The sequence below is a fragment of the Cygnus olor genome, chromosome 7 (assembly GCF_009769625.2).
Source record: "Cygnus olor isolate bCygOlo1 chromosome 7, bCygOlo1.pri.v2, whole genome shotgun sequence".
Taxonomy (NCBI): domain Eukaryota; kingdom Metazoa; phylum Chordata; class Aves; order Anseriformes; family Anatidae; genus Cygnus; species Cygnus olor.
Window position 1 is genome coordinate 27,964,000 of NC_049175.1, and position 11,369 is coordinate 27,975,368.

Genomic DNA, 11,369 nt, shown 5'->3' on the forward strand with positions numbered 1-11,369 from the left:
TCCTGGAGCATTATTGAACTGTGGAGCAGATGGAGCAAGATCAATTTCTTAGCAAACTAAAAAGTACCTGCACTTTTGAGGTTGAATTCATCAGCACTTACATTAAAATTTATGGTTCATTTTCACTGAAATAAGTAGATAGCAGAAAACTTTCTGAATATGTCACATACAAGACAAACAGCTCTGCCTGGAAAAAAATAACTATTAGAAAAAACAGAAGAGACTCATTGTATTCTTGACTGCATATTGTGCATTATCAAAAATTGAACCATGCATACTTGGTAACTTCCTTTAACCAATTTTCTTCATCTTGAACTTCAAGAGGATGTTTAGAATTTGTTATATACACAGATCACCCTTGTATTTCTGATATGCTACCAGCTCACTGAATAACATAATGAAGCTGATAAAGCAATGAAACTGTTGAAGATATGTTTAATATCAAAAGGCAGAAACAGTATTTTATTGTCAGAGAGTTTCTTGGAAGCCAGCAAAGGAAATAAGTTATCCATTGGTTAGGAAGAGTTCAGATCTTAAAGATATTTCTTAAGCATCAGCACCAGGAATATCACTCAATTCCTTTGGCAGCAAAGCAGTGATATCTCATTCACAGAAAAATGAATTATGGAGGTGATCAATGCAATGCAGCCCAGAAGTGGCTGGAGACCAGAACATGAAGTTCTATGTACAGAGCAGAAATGAGGTCACTGGTGCTCAGTGGGCCATGGGGTGACCTTTTAATTATTTTACTCAGAGAAAATAATAAATTTACTTCATATCAGTGATGTTAGGTATTTTCCATGCTACCTTGAAAAGACTGGTTTATATGTATGAAACGTTTTGCTAAATCAAATAAACAGCATCTGACTGCTACAGAGTTGATGGAAATCTGTAAATCACAGCAGCAGCCAGGATAACAGTTGATTTGATGAAAGATGACAACTGTGCTGAGGAAGGACATGTTTCCAGAAGCCACCTTCTCAGGAGAGGCTCTGGAACAACACAAAAGCGGATGAAGTGCATGTCTCTACTTATCAACCTGAGTGAGTAATGGGGAGCTGTAGTTATAAGAAGTACACTTTGAGAAAGTGCTGAGAGAATTGGAGAAGAGGTTGTGAAAACACCACCATGTTCTGATGCCTTCTTGATGGAGTAGGAAAGGGAACATTGCTGGCAAAGCCTGCCACTCCAGACCTGCACAACCTGAACCACAGTCCACAACTCTTCCAGCACATTGAGCCTAAGCTACAACATCAAGCTTAAAGCCAGAAGCTTCAGTGATATTAGCCAAGGCATATCAGTATAGTAACTGATATAGACATTCAAACATTCACATCTGACCAGATAGCTGTATGTGAAGATATGCCGACCTTTGACATGAAAACATGGCCATAACATATTGGATAGACGGCTACAATAGGGGGCTATTGGCTTAGATCTGCATCTCTTGAGACAGAGGTGGACGCTCATTTCTCAACACATAGTGCTGCAAAAGTTGTAGCACATGTCCTGACCTGGTTTAAAGAAAAGTTGCAGACCGAACAATTTACATTAGATATGGTTAGAATAAAAATGGTTATGCAGGAATGTTGAGTCTGGATTTGATCAAGCCTAAGGGGAAGACCACGTGGTTACAGATGATTACTGTGACTCAATCACACACTGAAGGAATACTGTTAGATATCTATACTTGTTGGCCTAAAAACTAACAAAGGACTTAAAAGCGGTCTGGATACCATCACGGAGAGCTGAACTAAAAATTACTACTCAGGGTAGAAGTGACCTATCAGGTAATAAATTAAAATAATAGGAATATTGTATATCTTTGAAATACACTGAAAATACAAAAGGTAACTTCAACCTTGAAATCCTCAAATTCTTCCCATTTGGCAGGAGAGGAAGTATTTTCTTAATGGTGTGCGGTGTGGTGCAGCACAGGTTGCCTTACAGTACAGGAAACGTTCTCCTACGAAGAAATGGAATTTGAAAGAACAAGGAATGAAGAGGAAAAAAGCAACAACAAAAAACTAAAACAAATCCTGAATAGAGTCTTAATTATACATTTTGAGTAAGACAGCTCTCTGGCTGTTTTTGTTTTAATGTAATTTTAAAGCAAAGTCCTTCAAGCACTGTAGAAAAAATGTAAACGGTAAATCAGAGGGCTCCTTAACTGCTGTAATTCAAAGATTTTGTATTTTCCACTCAGATCACATTTTAGGCTGTGTGAGCATTGGTGATTAACCTCTGCGGGGAAAAATGGAAGAGGCTAAATGAATAATCCCAATTAAATATGACAAAAGCATTTATCAGTCCAACAGTACATCGTTTTTCTTTCCTTGGGTGGTACATAGTTGATCTCTGCAGGAGGGAGCCCTCCAGAAAATCAGCTGGGTAGCAGGGTTTCCGAGCCACTTGTTGATTATCATAAAGACTGGTACAACTGTAGGAGAGGGCTTGCCTGCTGTCTAAGCTTAGACTGTGGTGCATACGACAGTTCTACTGAAGACTCTCCTGAAGTTCTTGGCTTCCTTAATTTAAAACAGGTAACACATTGGTTCCCTAAATTAAGTATACATATGGAGCACCACAAAGGTCATCCTCCTATAACAACATCCCATTCCCTAGGACAAAGCATGAGGTTGTGGTAAAGTGTTCTGACACTGCTTTGGCCACTGTTAAGAAAAGTGGCAATCTTTTCCTCTTCAAAATGTCCCCTTGATTTCAGCATTCGTCCCTCCCCCCCCAGCTTAAAAGACACAAAGTAGGAACAGGTAAATCAAAATAGAGAGTCCTATGCATGCAAAGATTAGCTCCAAATGAAGACTCAGATTGTACAAAATCCTTAAGGTTTCACAATGAAGATGTCCAGTGAGGATTATGGACTAATTTTCAGGACAGAGGACCATAAATCAGTTATAGTGAAGTCTCCTGGCACACAAAATAACTGAGAAGTGTTCAGCTCCTTTAAATCCACTTAAATGTCAGCATTTAAGAAATCTTACAGCAGATGGTAGAACCCCTTGCGTATCTCCAGCTGAGTGTACACATAAATGCTTTCCTGAATGAGGTCCTAAAGGGATTTCACATAGAGGGAAAAACATTGCAGGTAACATGAAACTTTGTAAACTATGGAATTTTCACTACAGAGTTCCAGGAAAAGAAAACTAAAGCATCTCTGCTTTAAACTGTCTCCTCTTACATCTGTACTGAGAGGCTGAGTCATGAGTTCATTGAGCCAGAGCAAAAGTGACCAGTGTAATCAAACAGCCTAATTAGTTTTCATGGTAGATAATATTAGCACTTAGAAATTACTGTATTACAGCCTGGATCTTCTGAATGGAGTTTGGTTGTTTTAGAAGGCCTGAATTGGCAGGAAATTGACAACAAATGTGAGCAGCTGCAGATGCCAAACAAGCTCTCCAGATCACAATGACTCCAGAGAGCATAGGCATCATCTCAATCTGACTTCAGATCATCTGAGACCCACAGAGGAACTGTGGGAGTTGTGCATTTTTAACTCTTCCTTTAAGGAGAATCTGAGGTGGTCCTCAAGGAAGTCACATTTATGGTCTGAGCAGAGATGACTCTGCTTGTAGAAGACTCAGAAAAAGCCCCCCCCCCCCTTTTTTTTTTTTTGCAGGATGCTCCACTGTGTGACCACGCGTAAGCCTTCAGGGGTAGACCTAAATGCTCTCCTTCCCTGCCCCACTCCCAAAGTTGAATGATAATGGGACTTCCCCGTCTTTCCTTTTGGCCTTTACTGTATTTAAACTAACTACTGTTAGTTTAAATTAGTTAGTACTGTTACTGTTCTAACTTAAAAATAAGTTTTCAATTTTTTTATTCAAGTAACAGATAGTAAGTGCTGACACTTTTTATTATTTTTCTGTACTGAAGGAAGCCTACTGAAATTGGCATGTTCCCATTGAACATTTTTTGGCAAATTTGTACTTTCATGCAAAATTTCTCTACAGACTCTCCAGCATAAAAGCCCAGTAGTCTTTATAGAACTTCAAAAGTGAATAGCTAATTATTTTTCTGATTTTCAGCATTGCTGCTCTCTTCACTTATTTTCCTTCTGCAATCTGAGCTAGAAACAGGATGAGAAGTTTTTCTATGCGTTTCCTACTTGAACATAGTCAGGAGTCTATTAAGGAAGAGACAAAACACAAAGTGTTTCATATTGCCCAATCCATATTAAAAACTGAAGTTGGTTATACCTTATTAGACATTCAGTCCAATATGGCTTATTCCATAATCATGTTGAAAACAGACATCCTGGCAGGATTTTTAGGATGTGTTGCTTTACACCAGCAAAATACTTTTCCTGTTGAAAGGCTACACAGTTGTACTAAATAGTCACCACTGTCTTGGCCTTACAGTAAATCCATCTAATTAAAAAAATGGCCTAAATATAAGTACTCTAGCATTAAATAAACATGGGTCTAAAGAGCTCATCTTTTCAGTTGAAAAAATTTGAGACTGTGATGTGTGCGGTTTGCACCTTTCACCTACAAGACTGTTTTAAGGTAAAATTCTCCATCAGGCCTACAGAGGAGAATTTAGATATCTAAAGCCACCCATATTCCAGGTATCTACTCATGCAGAGTAGACAGATGAAAAGGATGATCATAAAGAAGCTTAATGAACATAATGCAGATCTTCATATACTCAATACACTGTAGCAAAGAAGAAAGGAGTAATCCCTCTTCAAAACCCTTGGTGAAGCTTCCAATCTTGGAATCTTAGCAAGCTAGATGAGCATCAAAGAGTAGTGCTACAGAAACATCTGATCCTGTTTGACAACAAGAATTATGCTAGATAAGCTCTTGAGATCAATTCTAGTCCTACTTTTCTGATTGTCTGGTTGAGAGGATCAGGATGTAAGTTACCTCAGAATGAAATTCAAATAACTTGTGTTCAACACATCCCTCCTGGGAACAAAAAGCCAAATGGACTCTTGACATTTGCAGCTTGCTATACAGATCTCTTCCTGTGTAATTACAGTGAAAAGTTATTTGTATGAATTGAATTTCTTTCTAGTTTAAATCTTGTGTTCATATGCAGGGAATTTTGGGTTGATCTTAATATTTTAGATAGCAAAAATAAAATACTTGTGACTTTGTTCCTTTTTTTTTTTAAAGGATCTGTTCTTAAATGACACAATGACATTGTTGCCATGTTCCTCTTATGCATTTCACCTCTACAAGTTGTCTCAAGGGCACTAGGGCAGACTCAAATCTGAGCACAGAAGTGATGTTTATGGCTACACACAGATTAAAGCTAAATGTCAAAGTAGAGAAGGAAGCATGCTAAAAGGTAAGTATTAAAAAGCAATAAAAAATGCTTGGAGCAGGTTTTGTTGAAATTCCTTTTGTGCTGAAATACAGACTTCTGACCTTTGCTCCAGGAAAAAAAAAAAACACTTAAGGAAAAAAAGATTTCTCAATTTTATCATAGCCACTAAATTCTCATCTCTTATAAAAGCTAGCTGAATGTTCTTCCCACTCAGAGCTACTAGTAAATGCAGCAGGTAAGAAATTTTCATGTTTCACAAAATATCAATAAAAAATAGTTTTTATTCCAGATTACAATGGTTTAAGAAAAACAAGGGTTCATTTATTTTGTAGCATGGAAGAAAGCAAAGGAACACAGAAATAAGTAGATAAGCAAATTGTGTAAAAAGATGGGCAAGAGGTGGAGCAAGAGAGGGATGCAGACAGAAGTAGAGGAAGTCCTGCTCAGACAACCAAACCATAACCAGAATGTGAAAATCTGTATTGAGTAAAAACAAGGATTTCAATGACTTCTCAGAATTATCTATTTAACAATGCTTGGGCAGCTCATTATTGTCAAAAAAATCCCATTATAATTCTCCTGTTAAAGGCAATTCAGAAGCTTTTCTAGCTTTAAGGAAGGGGTCTTTGCTGGAATTCTTAAAGATCCTATGCCAGCACAGTGAGCAAAGAACTTATGTTAATGTCTTATTTTTCCTATGTGGAAAACAATCAATGATTTTTCTTTTATCTTGAATATTCCGACAGAAGTACAATACATAGGCATTCTTTCCTTCACTGTAGTTAACTTGAACAGTAGGAAATTCAGCATTTCTGGCTTTTGAACCTTTAAGGCATCTTTCATCTTTTCACTGCAAACACAAGGACTAGGAATTTGTTTTCTCTAGAAGAAAGATTGTATAATCATGAAGCTTCTATGGTTGGGACTTTAAAAAGAAGCCCAAAATTTCTTTGACAGTAATAAACACAGCAAGACTGCTGTGTTTTTTTTTTCCAGTACATGTTATGCAAATTCAACTTACTCTAAAGCTTGAAGTTGCTATAGAGAAGAGCTACGAAGCCATCCAATTCAGCTCCACTGTGTTGCTATGTTTGATCCTAAACCTCTGCTTCCCTTTCCATCTCCCCATCACTCAAAAATATCCTGTATAGAGAGCTAAGCTTTCAGTACAGAAGTGGTGTTTTGAATCAAGAAATTAAAAAATCTCTGCAACAGAAAAACACTTGTACTGCTGCTTCCACAGCATTTCAGAGCCAAAGAGATGTTTCCATTCTATTTGAACACTACCCACTGAACACAGAGCTAGAGAGAAGACTCCCTAGATCTTGTAAAGACCCGAAGTTATCACCTCATAAAAAGGACTTACCAAGGCTATGCTGTGAAAAACACGAAGAGCATTAGTTGTTTTAACTACCTCAAGGCAAAGGAAGAAATATTCCAAAGTTACTTCCAGCAGAATGTAGCTGTACAGATAGACAGCTTCTGTAAGTTAAAGAAGCTAACCCTTAAAATAATTGATTTAAGTTAAGAAACCTCACCTTTAATTACTGAAAAGGTAATGGATTTATGTTATTTGACCCATTCTATACCACAAATCTTCCATATGAGCTGGACAATACAAAATAACCTCAAGATACAGGGGGCACGGGCAAATAGTCTGATTAGTATCTTTCAGAGAAATAACATAGCTGGGTGATTTATAGTTTTTCTCACCAGAAACTGTAGCAGCAGTAAAATTTGTAGATACTTTCTGGTAAATGAACTGTTTCCATTGAAAAATTAATTCAGTGCTCCTCAGAATACTTAGTGAATTATAAAGCCATATCATTAAACACTCCAGCCACATTTAATGACAATATAAAAAGTTTTCTGAAAGACATACTGCTGCAGTCAATGGAGAGAAATGGACATTTTTAGGCAATGTTACATTTTATATCAAGCTAGCAGAAGTTTAAAATGATCATTTGCAGGTGCCCACCTATTTTCATCCAGACTTCAGACAGAGACAAGACGACCAGTTACAACCTGCTTTCTAAACACAAGAACCAAGTTAAGTCTCAAGTTATGTTCTGTTCCTGACCTACCTATTATTCCTGCCATACCTTTTAGGTGACTTATTGTCAACAAATTTTGCCATTGATGCCTGAAATCAATAGTGTTTTCTCCAATAAATCACAAAGTAAAAGCAACACATTGCCTGACTACATTCATGTTTCATTTCTGCACACCACACTTCTCTTTTGGAATGTTTTGAAAAACCAGAGGTTATAGCACCGAACTCTCCCAGGTAACAGGCTACGAACGGAGTGAAAAATGAAACATAGCAGAAACCGTCCAAGTCTATAACAGGATGAAATTAAGACTATTCAGAATCATTTGTAAAAATACAGAAAGTATAGGTCAGCAATACTTTAATGTATAGGCTGACTATTAAAACTATAACATGAGAAGATACTTTGGATTTGTTGTGTGATTTGCAAATCAAACATTGCAATGAGAAGTGACAGAAAATTTATTGTTGATAACTTAGCAGTAAGGACAATACTTTTCCAGGATTTATAAAACTCAAGTTCATATTCTTGGTCTGAATCATGGGCTTGTAATTCAATTTCTTAAACAAATACTCTAATCCTGAGTATTTCTGTAACACCTCTCCTGTTTCAATGAGAAATTTCATCTTGGGTCAGGTTGGTTAAAGACATTTTTCTACAAAAGACTCTAGTACATCAAGACATCCCTAACGGCATCTCTGACCTTTTGTGTCAATTGACTGGCTCCATTTTGACTCTTTAGCTGTATACGAGGTCTTTAGGATTCAACTAGGTCAACCAGCTCAGAGTTCCCCATGGGAAGGGGAAACTTAAAATAGTACAAAGGCATGCCTGCAAAATTAATCACCAGTCCCTCCATAGCTATTGCCAGCAAAAGCACTAGTTGTATTTTCGGTGGGAAGGACATTTTTCTGTTGATCTCTAGAGTTAGCTTATTTCATGTATAGTAACAAGAGGTAGCAATTGATGCTCACCACAACAGTAGAGCAAATAACATGATCTTATCACCAAGTAGACAAGAATTCACAGTTAACGTAATCACTTTTCACATAACACAAATTATTAGATTTGTGAAAAGACAGCTTGAATAACTTAAAAGCCTTCTGTGGGATACAACAATGAATTTACAGCATAGCTACTGCTTTCACCAGTTCTCTTTTACTGATTCAGAATAAAATACAAACAGACCTAAAGTTCTTCAAATCCACTTTAATGCATCCTTAATGCAGCATCTAATACAAAATGCAAGATTGTGTACCTGGGTGCAAGATCAAATTGTAAACCATCACGTATTTCTACAAGGAAAAAATGCCAGGAAAAGCTTGCAATTTGGGTCTTAAAAGTTCTATGAAAACTTTTTAAAAAGTAATTTGTCATCATTGCCCACCACTTTTCCTCCCAGCCTGATTATTTAACACTTTCTTCAAAATGATTCTTAGAACAAAACTAGCACTCCGCTACTCTTACATTAAGCAGCAGAAAACACTACCTCACCCATTCCTAGCTCCCATAATGGGATATTTCAGACAGACAACTGTATTAGCCAGAAAAAAAAAAACAAAAACAATGTAAACTACTTCTAAAGTCAGATGTTTGAAGACAGGAGCCACCATTCTAGAGTTACCTTTGTTGTTCTGATTGAACACATGGATTTGCTCAAGCCTAGATATGTTGCTTAGTATGGAAGGTCCCATGGTCTTCACCAGATGAACCACAGTGACTTTCAGCACTCCACAACTAAGACAAAAGTGAAACCATGAGTTCAGATAATGCAATATTCTGGCCTTCCCATGAATTTTAAGCAGTTCAGGTGACAACTTCAAAAGCATTGAAAACTTCAAAAGCATTGAAAATAAAGACAGAACTCCTGTTTCAGGAGAGGAACCACTTTGTCTTTATCTGACCCTGCTATGAAAACATTAGTTTGTCTGGAAAGGCTTATTTAAACATAAATTTCACGTTCATGTGGTTTACTCATGTGTTTCCCTTATGCTATCCCTGGAATTCACTCTCATTTTGCTTCATGCACACCACAAAATGCAGAACTAGGTGAAGATGTACACCACCTTGATCTAGAAACCAATGATCCAGTCATTTTACTGCAGGTTTTATTTTTCTCATAATTTTCAAGAGATTAAGGGCCTTTGTCATCATCTTTTGAAATGAGACTGAGCATGAAAAGTCAAGCCTAATCAGTAAAGTGACTTAATTATTGAAAAATAACTTATCTTCAGCTTCTCAGGTTATACATAAGCAGGCCACTCTGTGATCAAAACAATCCAAGAAAAGTCTGACATTTCATGAGTAGACAAAGACAGTAATAGAGGATCCACTTTTACTCTGTAGATTTTATCTAAACAGTAATCTCATTTCATACGCTCACTGCTCTGACTTCTCCCTTGTCATACATGGGCATAAGCATTAAAGGAATTTTTGCCTGTTTATTTCAAATAAACTTTCATTCCAAATGGTGGTGCCAGAAGTCAAGGCTGAAGCCCAGCACCACTGTTATTCCTAAACTTACCAGTTCTTCATAAATGGTTTGAAACAAAGTTGTGTTTATATTCCTGTATCAGTTTAAAGGGTGATGTACCAAAATATTTGACTTTCTTTTTCATGGATTTAGTAACAAAACTCGTCTAAAAATAATATCTCCTATGAGATTTAAATTATTAAACCATTTTTATCAGTAAAATATTTTGCTTCTTGCATTGCTTAAAATGATGGGAAAATAAAAGTGTCTCTAACATCTTGCCAAGGTTTTAATTACAAAGTTTTAGCACTGGAATTCTTCATTCTTCTGCTAGATTTAGTGAGTGGCTATGTATGCTTCCTTTCCCAAGCCCTGTTCCGCTATGTAATGTACAGATGGAAAACACTGCCCTGTGGTTTCTTCTTGCTGAATTGATGCCAGTAGTCAAAAACTATGGGAGAATTTGTGCTGATTTCTGAAAGTACCTAAACAGACACAAATCCCAGCATAAAAAACTAGTTACATTTCCAAATCTAAACATTTGTTAGGAAATACTGAAATGAAGATTATCTCCAAGATGTTGATTAAGGCTCTAGTATGCACTAAACAGTACATACCGTCTGTTACAGACTTTGAATGCATAGTTTCATTGTCAGGCAATGTACAATTCAATCACTCATTACTGATGTTTAAAGTACATACTACCCATTTAACCACAGAAAAGTAATAATAATCCATATGCTTCTTTAAACTAACACATTTATTTCACTGTCACTGCAAAGACACAAGCTCAGATCTTTTCAAGACCATCAAGTTTGTCATTGAAAATTCTGAGAGAAGTTTCTGTTAAACAATACAGTTTACAGGCTGCTACAGGAACTCCACAGCGCTTACCTTCTCTTGATGAGCCAGACATGAATATTGTAACTCAAGCTGCTCATTAATAAGAAGTTAATTCCTAGGTATTCTCTATAAACCAGCACATAGCAGCTAAATACAACTGCTGAACCACCCAAACAAGATCAACTCTGCATGAGGCCTTTTATATTGGTTTGAATTCTGTGCAGCTGGTGTCAGGTAGCAAGAGTTTGATTTGGGAGTAAATTCACCTGCAGAATTTGGGGAGGAAATTCATCTGTAGCAGAAACACATAGTTTGTGTAAGAGAAAATAATTCTTCAGCACCATTTTGACTAGTTCAACAATTTTTTTTTTTTGGATCAAAAGAAAGAAAAATATAAAATTGAAAGAAGGCAAACAGGGGTTACATTCATAGTTTTTTAAAAAAGAATAATTATTAACACAGTCTGCTCAGCTGGGATGTACAGTGATAGAAAAAATCTAAAGGAGGTGATGACGATGTTACAATAAAGTATCTGACCTAAACTCTGCCTTTAGGTTCAGCTGTATGGAAGACCTACTATTCTGTAATATTAAATCTGTAGAACAGGAGCTTGCTTTTCTTACTTCATCCTATCTAAATTCAAATAATTCAAAAGATCTGGACAGCCTCAGTAGAGAGCTCTCTAATATTACTAAGTCAAAATA

At 36.7% G+C, this 11,369-nt stretch overlaps 1 long non-coding RNA gene across 2 annotated transcripts in view; it reads right to left on the reverse strand.

Moving 5' to 3' along the window:
* LOC121073381 overlaps positions 1-10,827 on the reverse strand; it is a 54,560-nt gene extending 43,733 nt beyond the window's left edge. The window contains exons 1-2 of one of the 2 annotated variants that reach the window (XR_005821665.1): positions 10,717-10,823; positions 8,974-9,086 (exon numbers count right to left, since the gene is read on the reverse strand). This is a non-coding gene — a long non-coding RNA (uncharacterized LOC121073381). Of the gene's footprint in view, positions 1-8,973; positions 9,087-10,716 lie in introns of both variants that reach the window. The other variant, XR_005821666.1, reaches the window with a different exon arrangement.
* Between the last annotated feature and the right edge of the window lie 542 nt (positions 10,828-11,369).